The sequence below is a fragment of the Triturus cristatus genome, chromosome 11, assembly GCF_964204655.1.
Source record: "Triturus cristatus chromosome 11, aTriCri1.1, whole genome shotgun sequence".
NCBI classification, from domain to species: domain Eukaryota; kingdom Metazoa; phylum Chordata; class Amphibia; order Caudata; family Salamandridae; genus Triturus; species Triturus cristatus.
This window is the reverse complement of record NC_140594.1, coordinates 288,994,199-289,009,002: the sequence shown is the minus strand read 5'-3', so window position 1 is coordinate 289,009,002 and position 14,804 is coordinate 288,994,199. Positions and strand designations below refer to the sequence as shown.

The 14,804-nt window shown below is 50.2% G+C and overlaps 1 pseudogene across 1 annotated transcript; it reads right to left on the bottom strand.

Annotated features, from left to right (window-relative positions):
- Nucleotides 1-286: 286 nt before the first annotated feature.
- On the bottom strand, nucleotides 287-13,538 carry LOC146784056 (adapter molecule crk pseudogene; annotated as a pseudogene). Its single transcript, XR_014970358.1, has 2 exons — nucleotides 13,378-13,538; nucleotides 287-823 (listed from the first exon to the last, which is right to left on the bottom strand). The product of XR_014970358.1 is annotated as an adapter molecule crk pseudogene (transcript).
- Between the last annotated feature and the right edge of the window lie 1,266 nt (nucleotides 13,539-14,804).

Here is a 14,804-nt window from a genome sequence, read left to right as displayed (position 1 = left end):
GACATGACACAGGTGATGTCCTTGGCAGGGGATAGATATTCTTATAACATCAATTACTTCCACGAAGAGGGGCACATCAAGGTGTTGGAGATTTTCCTGCAAGGCAATATGCTAAGTGCATTTCTACCACACTAATAACCTCTGTGCGCTATGACCTTGTATTTAAGGAACAGAAGTAAACACAATGGTCTACATGTGATAAACATCCACGTTTTAAATATATTGATAAAACACCCACAGCAGTATTCACTTTTACTGGAAGAGAGACACTTTACGCTGCTACACTCTACGCGCAAACCTCCAAGGCCAGGGCTGTCTTATCCTAAGCATTTGGCACTCTTCGCTGGGTTGCCCGTGCCACAACTGGACCATTTTGCAAACTTGGAAGCGGATTAAAGTTGGGCTGTGCGTAGGGACCCAGGAGGGTGCCCTTGGGCAGAGCTTGTGGCTTGCAGACCTGCACGTAGGGCACAGGTATCATGCCCATGCGGCCGTCTGACCTCTGCGCCGTCCACCACTGCTCCTCCGGCTTGGCCAGCACCATCAGCACCTCACCCTTTTTAAAGGGCAGGTCTTCTTCATCATTGCCTGAAAAGTCATACAGAGTCCTGACCCACTCCCCTCCATCATCGCCATCAGAGGGCGGTCTCAGAGGCACCCCGGGACCCCCGCGTGGGGGCAAGCTCCTGGAGACAGGCTCAACCAGGGTAGTAGGGTCCAAATAGTGGATTTTGTAGAACTCCAAAGGGGAAGGCAGGCCATCAAACTCCCGATCTCCAATTTTCAGTCTGCCTGGCACACTGTTAATGATGTAGTGTGATACCTGGTGGGCAGAGAACAAACATAAGGAATGTGGCCAACATTAAGAGGGCAACAGTTTCAAAGTGGCAAGAAATACTTTGAATAATGTTCTTATTCCAGGAGGAAGGTATAGAAGTCTAAAGCGTTCACCACGTGTTCAGCGGCAAACGTAAGGTGGCAAAATAATTTTTCCAGGAGTTACTGTATATTTTCAGAATAAACTAAAGCAACGGTTCTTCACCTTTTGAACTCTGTCGCCCCCCCCCCCCCCTCAAATGTCTATATAGTTGCAGAAAGGTTAAGAACCTTTTGACCTGTGGTCCCCACTAAATCATCACATAAATTCGGGTACACCATCCCCCACCCCGTGAGTCAATAATTGTCAGAACTCCCGATCTAAACAATTTCTAGGATATGAACCTCAAGACAACACACAAAAATACGCTAAACGTTGAAATGTTTTGTTTAATTCACAATCCAATATAAAAATAAAGTTTACACATTTTTCAATGGTGCTGCTTTAATTGCACAGACTTTATTGATTAAAATATGATTTGTCTAAAGCAGTCGTGGACACCCTAAGGGCCATATTATCAAGCCAGGCGATAAAATTATCGCCGCTTTAGCGGGGGAAAAACTGCCGCTAAAACGGCGATAATGGGCCTAATAATATGCTCTATGAAATTCCAATTGAAGCCCATGTTAGATGTCCTTCACATATAACATGGGCTTCAATTGGAATTCCAAAATATACACTGAACAATTCATGGGCTACTTTTCTATGAGGGAAACAGCTCACATGGTCAAAAAAAAAAAAAACATCTCTCCTGCAGACGGGTATTAAACTTTGACCTACACCACTAGGATGGATCTGAAATTGGTGCATTTGACCTACACCAATGGATCTGAAACTGGTGCATTTGACCTACACCAATGGATCTGAAATTGGTGCATTTATCTTTTAGACATTTCACAAGAATGAGACTCTGCAAATGAAATGTTACAGAGAGGTACGTCAGATACTTTGTATTGTAATTAGGTAGCGCGTACTAGCCCCGACGAGGTGTCGAAGCGCTTTTTGGCGAGTAGTATGCTACTCGGGGAAACCAAAGGGGATTAGTGGTAAATTATTATGGTGGAGATATTAATTTGAGCAGTGGACGAGAGTTTGTTAATGGGGTTGAAAAAGGAAAGCGGAGTGATAGAAGAGGGAAGGGTTTGAATTTATATAGCGCTTGCTACCCCTGATAAGGTGTAGCAGTGCTTTGTGGAGGGTAGCACGCTACACCGGAACCCAAACAGGATTAGTGGGGAATTAGTATAGGGAAATATTAAATTAATTCGAAGCGGTGGGCATGCGAGACCCTAAGTTGGAGTGGAAAGTATAGTGGAGGGATAGAAGAGGGAAAGGTCTAGAAAGTGTTTTTCTTTGGGGGGGTTTTCCAATGCAGTAGGGGGAGTTATGGGATGAGTAAATTGGGAGGTACCACACGGCTATTTAAGCAGAAGTGAGCAGTACTAACATATGTCTGTGCTTCCCAGGGTGAGTAGTACACATGAACTTACTTTTTTTTTTTCTTTTAAATTCTTTTTATTGAACATGTGCAGCATTATTCAACATAGGTACAGTTCCAGCCGGTCAATGACAGGAAATACAGCGACATCAAGGTACATAGAATTGGAAAAATTATACATGTTATGGTGAGGGGGGACTGTCACATTCGGGGTCATCTGGTGCGGTACATATGTAGCCTCGATATACATTCCAAGGAGACCAGATCTTGGACCACTTTCGGGGACAGCCCCTAGCTGCATAAACCGTCTTTTCCCTCAGCATGCACCAGTCAAGGTCCGCCTCCCAGTCTGCGACCCTCGGGGGCAGTGTTGCTCCCCAGTGTTGGGCGATATTTCTTTTTGCTATCATGCATCCCAGTGTGACCCATTGTCTGGCATGCGTGTTTAAGTCAGTGGGTTCCCAGATATTAAGGAGGCATCTGGGAGCTTCAGGCCGTATGTCGAGCTCCAATACCTGGCTCATAATGTGGTGGATGTCTCGCCAATAAGCCTGTATCGGGTCACAGTGCCATATTATATGTATAAATGTACCCATCTGGGTGCATCCCCTTCTACAATACCCATCTGTTGAGCCACCCATGTGCTTCAATTGGGGCCCGTGATATAGATTCTGTGCAGTATTTTCAGTTGCACAAGTCGGAGGCGCGCCGGGATGGCGACCGTTTTGGGGGAAGAAGCTGCAGTCTGCCAGTTTTCGTCGTCAAGCTCAATACCGTCCTCAACCCATTTCTCTCGCAGCAGCGCCAGTGGGTCGTCCATATTGTTAATGAGTTTCCTATATGTTAGGGAAATGTCTCTCTCGGGCAAATATCCGTCTAGCAGTCTGTCTTCTAGCGGTGAATATTCGGGTGGGGAGGTGTCGCGAGGTAATGCCGCTTGCAGTGCGTGGCGGACCTGCAAGTAGCGAAAACGCTCCGAATCAGCCATGGAATATTGAAGTTGGAGAGAGTCAAATTACTTGATACCGTTTTTGTCCCACAGGTCTCCGATGCGTGAGATGCCAATTAGGTCCCTTTTGTCAAAGCCCCGCGAGTTGCCCAGGTCCCCAAGTCTCTGGGAGTCCTACAGAGGCGCGGACAAAGTCAATTTATTAGTCCACCCCAACGAAGCAGTTGCCGAATGCCAGACGTGGACGGAGTGCTTAGTAGGACCAGTGAGGGGCTATCTGTTTGGCTTGGAGTAGAGGGCCCTGGCAAAGGAACCGCTAGGAAGGAGCATTTTATCCATACCAAACCCAGGATCATCAGGCCTCCCATACGTGCTATGGTTTATTGCCGTTAGGTGTGAGGCCCAGTAGTATTTCTTCATGTCAGGCAATCCTATCCCCCCATCGAACCAGCCGAGGGTGAGTTTTTTAAGAGCGATATGGGGTCTTACGTTCCAAAGTAGGTCTCGCTGAAGGCCCTCTATTTGTTGGAAATAGGAATTTGGTACTGGGTCTGACGAATTTTGTAGGACATAGAGGAAGCGGGGCAGGGACATCATTTTAAAGAGGGCCGCTTTGCCCAGTAAAGAGAGGGGGAGCGATTTCCAGTTAGTGATGTTTTGCTTTAGGCGTTGTATAGGGGGAGCCAAATTTCGGGCGAAACGGAGGGATCTATCCAGTGAAATAAAAATGCCCAAGTATTTGAAACCGTCCGACACTATCGGTATGGGACAGTTTCGGGGTATTGGGGGGTCCTTCCCATGTAGGACGTAAATGAGAGATTTTTGCCAATTAATGCCAAAGCCAGAATATCTACCAAAAATGGAGAGGATGTCAAATAGTGCGATTAGGGATCTTTTAGGGGATGCGAGGTATAGCAGTATATCGTCTGCATATAGCGATATTTGGTCCTCCCAGTCAGACGTCCACCGCAACCCGCGGATCATTACGTCCCTGCGGATCCATGCCGCAAGGGTCTCGAGGGCCAGGGCAAACAAAAGTGGAGATAGGGGGCATCCCTGATGGGTTCCTCGGCTGAGCAAAAAGGGGTCGGATCTCCTGTTATTTACGACTACTTGAGCCATGGAGGCGGTATAAAGCAACCGCGCCCATTGGCTAAAGCCTGCCTGGCTTCCGGTTTTGGGACGTGGGGACGGAAGTCAGGCGCCTCGAGGTTCCCGGCTGTGGGAGGCTCGTTTAAACGAGCCGATGGGGTGAGTACCGCATAGCGGTTGTTTGCTATTGTGTTTTGGCTGTGTTTGGTGTATTACTCTGCGATGGGGAAGCGTTCTAGGAAACGTCATCACCGGGAGAGGTCTTCATCTTCCTCTTCATCCACTGCTTCCAGGTCTCCTTCCCCTGCCAGGTCCAGGCGCCGTGATGCTGGTGGTGATGCGCACTTTAAGCGCCTAATCAGGGAAACTTTGACCGAGATGGGTGATGTTGGGTCCCGTCGCAAGTGCCCTGCTCTTGTTTCATCTGACTCTAGTGGCGATGAGTCTGCGTGGTTGGGGGACGGAGAGTTGAAGAGCAAATATGTGGACAAAGACGCTATGCCCAGTATTCTGAAGCATGTTAAGGAGAACATGGGGTTCCCTGACGAGGATGCACCTAGTACCTCTAGGGGCCCTTTGTTGCGACAATTTCAGAGTGCTGCCACAGTCGATGTTCCTGTCCATCCCTTCATTAAAGATGTTTTGAAGCGCGAGTGGGCTGATCCTGATCGCATTTTGATTCCGCGATTCATGGCTCGGCTTTATGCTCTGCAGGATATGGCTACAGATCTTCCGGGTTCGATTCCTATTGACTCCTTTGTGGCTAGTTTGGTGGGACGCACTTCCCTTGCTGAGGACGCTGTGCTGAAAGATCCTGTTGACAAGAAAGCGGATGTTGCGCTCCGTAAGGTGTATTCTGGTTCCCACCTGGCCTTGAGGGCTGGCATCTTTGGGACTTATGTTTCGCAGTCCCTGCTGTCTGACCTGAAGTCGCTCTATCAGTCTATGGACAATGCTACGGACTGTTCTGGTTTGCTTGAGCAGATCGAGCGTCAGGTGGAGCTGCTGTCTGATGTCTCCTTTGACGTTGTGCGTGCTTCTGCTCTGTCCGGAGGGGCTTGTGTGGCTGCACGTCGCAGTCTTGTCCTTAAGGACTGGAAAACTGACTCTGCGCAGAAGGCTTGCGCATTGAGGTTGCCTTTTCAGGGTACTATGTTGTTTGGGGGGGAGTTGGAGACCAAATTACATAAGTTATTTAAGGAGAAAAAGCATTCTTCTTCTTTCAAAGCCTCTGCTTCTGCTCCTGTCCCTTCTAAATCCACATCTTTCTTTCGCCCTGCTTCTCGTAGACAGTTTGTGAGGGGCCAGGGTAGGTTTGCTTCTGGCCGTGGTCGGGACCGTAAAGCTAAGTCCCCTCCGCCTGCCAAGCCGCGTTCCTGACTCTTTGGCGGTGGTTCCCGGGTTGTTGGTTGGAGGGCGGCTGCGCTTCTTCCTGGATGCCTGGGTTCAGTCTTGTTCCGACGTCTGGGTGTTGGAGATCATTCGCCACGGTTATGTTCTGGAGTTTACGTCTCCTCCACCGGACTCCGGTGTTCGACCGACTCCTTGGCCTTCGAGTCGTGTGAAGCGGTCTCATCTTTCCCACGGGATTCTGGACCTTCTTCGGAAAGGTGCCATTCAGGAGGTTCCTCCATCAGAGAGAGGGGTGGGCTTTTATTCCCTGATCTTTCTGGTTCCCAAAAACACAGGGGGTTTCCGCTTGGTTTTGGATCTACGGGTTATGAACAAATGGGTGACCAGGATTCCCTTTCGCATGGAGACTTTGCAAAGGGTGATTCCTTTGGTGCTGCCGGGTCACTTCATGTGTACCCTGGATCTTCAAGATGCATATTACCATGTTCCGATCCATCCTCGGTCCCGCAGGTTTCTGCGGTTTTGTGTTCTGGGGCGTCATTATCAATTCATGGTGTTGCCATTCGGTCTCCGGTCGGCGCCGCGGGTGTTTACAAAGGTGGTGGCACCTTTGGTCGCGTGGCTTCATCTCCGAGGGGTAATGGTGTACCCATGCTTAGACGACTGGTTGATCCATGCTCCATCTCGGGTCCTGTTGCTGGAGGCCAGGGAGGTGGTGTGCTCGGCGTTGCGGGCCCATGGTTTCCTGATCAACTTGCCCAAGTGTCAACTGACGCCGTCTCAGGACATGGTTTTCATTGGGGCCCGCTTCCGTTCGGATCTGAACCGAGTGTTCCTCCCCGAGCCTCGGGTTGTGACGTTGGTATCCCTTGCTCGTCGTTTCAGGGTGGGGGGTGCCTTTCCGGTGCGCCTTTGGTTGCGTCTTATGGGTCTGATGGCGGCGACTGTTTTTACGGTGGCCTGGGCGCGTTTTCATCTGCACAGGGGATCCCAGCGAGGACAGGGGATCCTCGCTGGGATCCCCTGTCCCGCGATTTGGATGTTCTGGTTCCTGTGTCTCTGGTGGTCCTCCCGGTTCTTCTTTGGTGGTCTGTGAGGGGTCATCTGTCGTTGGGTCTGCCCCTGCAGTCTTCTCCTTCTCTGGTCTTGACGACGGATGCCAGCGCCTTGGGTTGGGGTGCGACCTTGGGGTCTCACACCCTTCAGGGTCGTTGGTCCCTCTTGGAGAGTCGCAGGTCATCCAACTGGAGAGAGCTCACGGCGGTGTCCCGGGCTGTGATGGGTTTTCGGGGACTGTTGCTCGATCGGAATGTGTTGGTACGATCCGACAATATGGTGACGGTGGCGTATCTGAATCATTAAGGGGGGATTCGTTCGGCATCTTTGAATGCGGTGGTGGTCCCCCTGTTTTGTTGGGCGGAGAGCCATCTGCTGTCTCTGACGGCGGTTCATCTTCGGGGAGTGGACAACTGTGTGGCGGATGTCCTGAGTCGGTGCTTTCCGGATTCTCTGGAGCTGTCTCTCACCCCGGTTGCGTTTCGGCTTGTGTGCGGGAGGTTTGGGCATCCCTTTCTGGACCTCTTTGCCTCCCGGCACAATGCTCAGCTCCCCCGTTTTTGCTCCCGGTTTCTGCAGGAGGGTTGCTGGGGGGTGGATGCGCTGTCGATGCCTTGGCCGTTGCGTCTCCTCTATGCCTTTCCCCCCCTGGCTCTGGTTCCCAGATTTCTGGCCCGTCTGTGTCAGGAAGATCGGGAGGTGGTGGCGGTCCTGCCGTTTTGGCCTCGAAGGTCCTGGTTTCCGACGGTGCGTCTTTTGGCGGTTCAGGGTCCCTGGTTTCTTCCCCTGTCTCCGTCTCCCCTTCGGTCTTCCCCGTCCCTGTCTCTTCTCCGGTTGCGGTTGTCGGTGTGGAAGTTGAGAGGCAGGGTTGGAGACGGCGCGGTTTCCCGGAGCATTTAGCGGTGGCTCTTCAGCGTTCCCGGCGGCCTTCTACCCTCAAGGCTTATGATCGGCATTGGGGTAATTTTGATTGTTGGTGTTCGGCGTTGGGCGTCTCCCCTTTGTTCTGTTCCTTGCAGGTTGTCCTTCAGTTTTTGTGGGAGGGTTTCGAGAAGGGTTTGGCTGTGTCTACTCTGCGTGCCCAGTGAGCCGCTGTTAGGGCATTTCGTTCCCCGTGGGGGAATCTTTCCGATATTGAGGACTTGGTCTCTCGTCTTCTGCGCAGTTTTACTGTTTCTCGGCCTGTGCCTCGTCCTTCTTTTCCCCTGTGGGATTTGCCTTTAGTCCTTCGGGTTTTGATCGGTCCTCCTTTTGAGCCTTTGGATGAGGTGGATTTGAAATTTCTCACTCTCAAGGTGGTTTTCCTGGTGGCTGTCACCTCTGCTCGTCGTCTTGGGGAGTTGGGGGCCTTGATGGCGCGTGCTCCTTTTCTGTCTTTCACGGAGGGTGGGGTGGTGCTCCGCCTTGATTCTTCTTTTGTGCCAAAGGTTTCTTCGCAATTTCACAGGTGCCAGGAGTTGGTGTTGCCTGCCCTGGGCTCTGTTTTGGATTCTCCAAAGTGGTCCCCAGTGGTCCTTGTTGGATGTGTGCAGGGCTTTGCGCATTTATCTTGACCGCACGGTGGTGTTTCGCAAGTCGGACTCCCTTTTTATCTCCTTTGGGGCGGCTTCGCTTGGGTGTAAGGCTTCTTCTGTGTCGATCGGCCGTTGGCTGAAGCAAGTCATTTCCTTGGCCTACTCTCTGTCTGGGTCTCCTCCTCCTTTGGGGGTTCAGGGTCGTTCTACTAGAGGGGTGGCTGCTTCTTGGGCGGAGGTTCGGGGTGTTCCTCTCTCTGAGATTTGTAGAGCTGCCACGTGGGCCTCTCCTAATACTTTCATCAGGCATTATCGGCTCCTCAATCTGTTGGGGGATGATGGAGGTTTTGCATTGGGGGTGTTGAGCTCTGTTCGCTCCTGATGTTTTTTTCTTCTTTATTTCCAATAAATCTCTGGGTTTGTTTGCTATCCTGGTGGTTTGTTGTGTTTTCTGGTATGAATGCCGGTGTTTGCTTTGGTATTTCTCACTTGTCCATGACGGTGTCGAGGACGGAGGGACCTGGGGGTAATGTCCTATTACTTACCGGTAATCTTCATTACTCCGGGTCCCGTAGTCCTCGACACCATCATGACTCCCCTCCTCCCCTCCCTGTCTGCCGGCCTTCATTGTGGCTTGGTATTTCAGGAGGAATTCTGGGACCGGTACTCCTTATGTACTCCCAGTGGGAGGGGGGAGGATAGGTCCAGCATTCCTGCGTTCTTTTTTCTGTCAGTGAGATAGTTACATCTCATTTGTCCATGACGGTGTCGAGGACTACGGGACCCGGAGTAATGAAGATTACCGGTAAGTAATAGGACATTCAAGCGTATCAAAGGCCATCGTGGCATCTAGGGAGACCACGATGGTGTCCTCGCACAAGGTCGACGCCCTGGCCAAGACCCCATGCAATCTGCGAAGATTGAGGGCAGTGTTCCGCCGCGGCATAAATCCCGATTGATCGGGATGTACCAGGCCCCCTATTACTTTGATCAGCCTATTGGCAAGCACCTTGGCCAGTATCTTAGGCTCCGCGTTCAGCAACGAAATTGGTCTAAAGGAGGCGCAGTGAGTTTTGGGTGTCCCTTCTTTATGAATCGCAATGATAGTCGCGACTCGCTGGTCCAAGGGAAGCGAGCCCTTCTCGAGACTAGCTTCAAACATCGATTTCAAATATGGGGCAAGTCTGTCTGGGCGGAGTTTGTAGAGTTCAACTGGTATGCCATTAGGGCCAAGGGCCTTGCCTGGGCGGAGTGTCCTGATTGCAGTTGCAATCTCGTCCGCTATAAGGGCGCTATCCATGAATGCGCGGTCGCTATCAGATAGTACCGGTAGAGATATATCCCGTAGCAAGTCAGAGGAGTCCGCTTCGGTGTGCGGCGCTGTGGAGTGATATATCGCACGGTAGTGGGCCGAGAAGCTTCGACTATTTCTTAGGGATCGACTATGGCTGGTCCACCAGGATTTTCTAGCTCAGGGACAAGTCGGCTAGCCTGCTCCTTTTTAGGTCTCGGCTAGCGAAGGCTGCACTTGCGCAGTCTCGCTCGCGAGATTTAATGACTTGGAGTAGTGGGGCTTTAACCCGCCCCTCTTCTCTCCTCTTCTCCATTGGCTGGCCTCTGAAATGCTGGTCAGCCATTGGAGAAGAGGTTCGTCGCTCCAAACTAGCCCCGTCTCTTTGCGATTCGGGGGCGTGTTTTTTGTCGATTCTTTCTCTGGGCGTGTTTAAACACGCCCCCGAATCCGAAAACACGCCCCCGAATCTGAAAACGCCGCTGCCTTTCTCCGAGGCATTTCTGCTTCACATCGGAGAAAGGCGGTGGTGTCCCGGCGTCCGGACGCATTTGTTAATTTCCAATACTTGTTTTGTTAGAGCGAGGTTCACTAACAGCGTTCACGTCTCGAAACAAACGTGAACTGTACACGTTGATTGATAGCCGCAATTGGCCGTAGCTGCATTTCCTGTTGCAGTGCAGGAAGCTCGGTGAGCTTTCTCCAGGGCCAACCACCGAGCAGTGCTGAAGCTTTTTTCCCAGCATGCCCAGCTCTGGCGTGTATGTGTGTGCGAAAGGAGATAGACAGGGCGAGCAGGAAAATAAAATGAAGCTCTAAGATGGCAGCGCTGAGAGTGCAGCTTTCAGTGGGGCAGGAAAGGAGAGGAAGCCGCCTTCTGCACTAAGACCAGGAGCAGAACGGTGACTGAGGCTGCCCCATCAGACAAAGGATTTTGCTTAGAAGCCCTGTTATTTGCCATTGCCTTCAACGTGTGTTTTTTACGACGATACAAAGAAGAAAAATAAAAGGGGCGAGCGCGTTTGCAGTGCACCGGCAGCTTGGCCGGGTGGGCGTCAAGGAGTCTTCACCACCCCCATCCCGGCTGCTTGGTTGCATCTTCCTCCACGGCTGGCTGGGTTAGATGAGCCGCGTCCACTGGCGACCCAGCTGCGCGGGGGTGACTGTAGGGGCAGCAGCACTGCCCGAAGAGGGCTTCGCGCCCCGTCCCCATGATTACAGCACCGTAAAGTGACCCTACCTGTCGACAATCCTAAGGATGATGTGCGCCGCAGCTGCGGCACTGCCGCCACCCCCACCGCCCCCAACTGCCACTTCTATTGGACCTGGATTCTTCCCCTTGGACCCGCATCCTTCCTCTTCTTGTAGCCCCGGGCTGGCCATGGGCTCTGAGGGGGGGCTCGGGTCGCAGGCAGCCGACTGCCGGAGTCGTTATCAACTGCTACTGTCGGGTCGGGCCCTAGCAGATAGGTACCGGCGGATATATACGGCAGCACTCAGCGACCGGGACCAGGGCGGCCACGCCAGCAGGTAAGATGCGCGTCACTCTTAGGGTATGTGGAAGACACAGCCAGTACCGAATAGAAGTGCTTCTTCGGTCGTGGTAAAGACCCTGTGTGTAGAGGGAGAGTGTAGTAGGCGCTGGTCTTTCCCTGCGGACGAATGGACACAGGGGAAACCTGCGCGGGCTGCACGTGCCCTGGAACGCTGACACCAACCGGCATCATCAGTCAGCCGGGGTTTGAGGCGGTGCCAGCGTTCCATGAGCGCGTGGCCCCACTTTCCTGTGTTGTACGAGGACGATGCCCCTCCCGGCAATGTTAGTCGTTGAACGTAATGTCTTAACATTTTCTGCCTTGTCACCAGGAGGTGCACATGCCTTCCCTCGCATGGCTCCTTCGCCAGTGCAGAGGGCATTCCGGGAAATGGGTGGGAGGGGCGGGGTATCCCTATCCGGGTTTCATTCTCACAACGCATTCACCGCTTCAGGACAGACGCCCTTTTGCAAACGGGTGGGGAGGAGGCGTTGGTTTAGGGATAATAGTAATGGTACTAAGGGAAGGAGGGGGGGGGGGTCGCATAGGCACCTTAATTGTACAGATCCTCACCTATTTCCAGCATCACTACACTACACCTTTCCAAAATAGGAACCGTACAAAAAGCCCAGGTTCGTTGCACACATACATTAGTGAAGCGAGGCCATTTTTCATCCTCCCATATGCGTGTTTATTTTCTTTTCGTTTCTATTGAATGATGAAACGCAGTTTCCTTTCTGTGCTTACAGTATCAACATCGCACCTTTTTATTGCTTCCTAAAGGCAGTGTTCGCGTTTAAGTGGAGTCCTTTGAATTTTACGTCCTTCAGCCTTTACAGCACTCGCATTCCTTGCATAACTACGGATCGTTTTGTTATTCCCTGGATGACATTATCATGAAAATACTGTTTCGGTCTACAGCAAAGCAATGATGTTCGTGACGTCGCCAAGTACATTTTGCTTGTTTGTAAACTGATGTGTCCTTCAACCGGGACATTCACTTGTGCTTTTGTTTGTTGTAGGACCATGGTCACGTACGTGTTTGGAACAGTGTACCTGTTTTTTTGGCGTTATTTTACCTGAAAGTTGATGTATCTTTTATATAGATATATATCTATATATCTATATATCTATATATCTATATATCTATATATATACATATATATATATATATATATATATATATATATATATATATATATATATATATATATATATATATATATATATATATATATATATATATATATATATATATATATATATATATATATATATATGTATATTTATCATGCCCCCCATTTAACCCTATGTTCATGCCGTGGATACACTTTGTAATGCCCACCCAACACAGAGACGTAGCCAGGGTGGAGCTGTCTTGTTTACCACTGACTGAAGATGGCAGTGCTCGCCCACATCATTTACATTTCGAAGCGCTGGCACGCAGCACACACTGTCTGCCTCAAACCTTGGCTTGATGCGTTGACAGGGTGGTGCTGGGTCAGGTCATGTCTAGATATGGGCAACTTCCTCTCAGAAGGTTTCCTACGCGCAGATGTGCTCAATCATGGGGTGTTCGCTTTTAGTTGGCCTTCTAAAAGTAGCGTGGAGCCATGACTGTCGGGTGACATCAGACCCTTCTAAGAGAAGTTCTTGGAGTAGAATCCCGAGGAAGAGTCATATAAGACTCCCGAGGTTGCGTGAATTCAAGGCTGCGATAGTAGTGGTCCCTTAATGCATTGCACACGCTGCACAATGACATCATGGGATTATTTCAGGAGACTGACACAGCGCCGTAGTTTATCTCATCTTCTGTGCGACGCACCTGCATCTTTCAAATAGATCGCTATGGCAGCAGTCCTTTTCTTGGGCCTCAGAGGGCCCTCCTTACGTGATGCTTTCCTCTTGGAAATACGAATGTTTTTCATTATACTGTTGTCCTTTGAGGTGGTGGCCTATGCTTTGGAAACAAATAAAATGTTGATTTATCCATGATACTTTTATCTTAGTTGCTTCGCAATGTTTCACTGACATGAACTCTGTATGTGTGGGTGCAAATGCAATAGGTCTCGCATTGGAGAGTGATTAAGCTATTGACATTGTAAATAACAATGCTGTTTCTTTAAATGTTTTAAAAACAAAAACATACAAGAATGTCATGAGCAATGCCAACAGCTCTAACTTTAACAATGCCGAGACCATTGTATTGTAAATGCTTGTTATCTAGCCAGGCGATTAGTTTCCCAGCTTTGTCGCCCCAGTATTAACTTACTTTTTTGTTCTCGCTGACGGACAGAACGAAATCCCCTGGGCAGGTGGTACTGTCCCTCATTAGGAAGGTGCCATGCCGATGTCCTTGCAACATAGCTACCGCTTTTGTCGGCTCAGCTGCCCAAAGTACCAGTCATATTGAACCCCGAAACTGGAAGCCATTACGGCGGCGCGGCAGTGCCCCTCCACTCGAATGCGTCCTCTTTGCGAGCAATTGGGCGTCAACTGAGTAACAGGGTTCAATGATAGTCTGTGAATAAAGTGCACGAGGTTAAAAGCGAAGCCACGGCGACGACATTGCCTTTCGGGTTTTACTGCGCTGTGGTCTACAACTGTGGGTGGTTATGTTGGTAAACTCGTAAACCATTTGCTAGTGTCACCCAATACCACTACAGTGTTACTTTAGACCACAGGAATACTACGTATTTACCACCAGCACTGTCCCATGCCAAAATAATGTCTACACTGTGTAGTAGTGCTATCTCACTCAAAACAGCAAGCATACAATGGTAATATATATTGGGTTATTAATACCTGGGATATTGTTTTCTGGATAACCGGCAGGTGAGATGCTTTGGCTTTTTAAGCTCTTGGCACTTACAGAAGCATGTTTCTGATGAGGAAAAGGAAACCGCACACACCTACATCCGGGGGTGTAAGCACCGTTTCGCGATTGGGGGCTCTCCGGATCCTTTCAGGCCTTTGACTAGCTCAGTCTACTAACCCTTGAGGTAGCGCAACAGAGTTCTGTTTACACCCCTGAGTGGCACTCTTAATATACCGGGCAAGTATTTAAGTGTACTTTAAACATAAAAGACATAATGGAGTGACAGAGTGCCTTCGGTGTTCTAATGCTGCCCATAGGCCACTGTAAGCGTCTTCCAATACTGCCAGCACCCTGGGGTGTCGCCTGGGATTTTTTGGTACCATTGAGGTGCCTCTAGAAATCTTCTACACGACTGGGTCCTTAACTTTACACGGCTGAGTATACCTTTCTTCACAAACTGCACAACTGGGTCGTGTAGGCTTGTTTCAGCAAAAACTCATCAGCAGTGTTTAGTGTACAGTACCTTTGTCTGTCTTTAGGTGCCTGTCGCACCTATAAAAGATCTTCCACCTAAGTGAGCACACTTTGGTAGCAGACGGTCTTTAACTGGATATTAACCATTTAATACATTATGGAATGAATGGTTCCTCATCACTGTGGGGCGTCTAACTCGATTGGGCGTGTCCCCATTTATAACCCTGTGCTCTACTACCAACGCACTAGGGGTGCCTCTGTAGCGCTCTTGGGTGACTCTCTGACCCACACACCATCCAGGTGCCCTGTCTATCTGAGTTAGCTGCGGCGCCTCCCTCACCCTACCCTACCGTTATCGGCGCTCCCCTATTCACAGAAGCACTGATTTCTGCTGTGGCTCCTCCCTG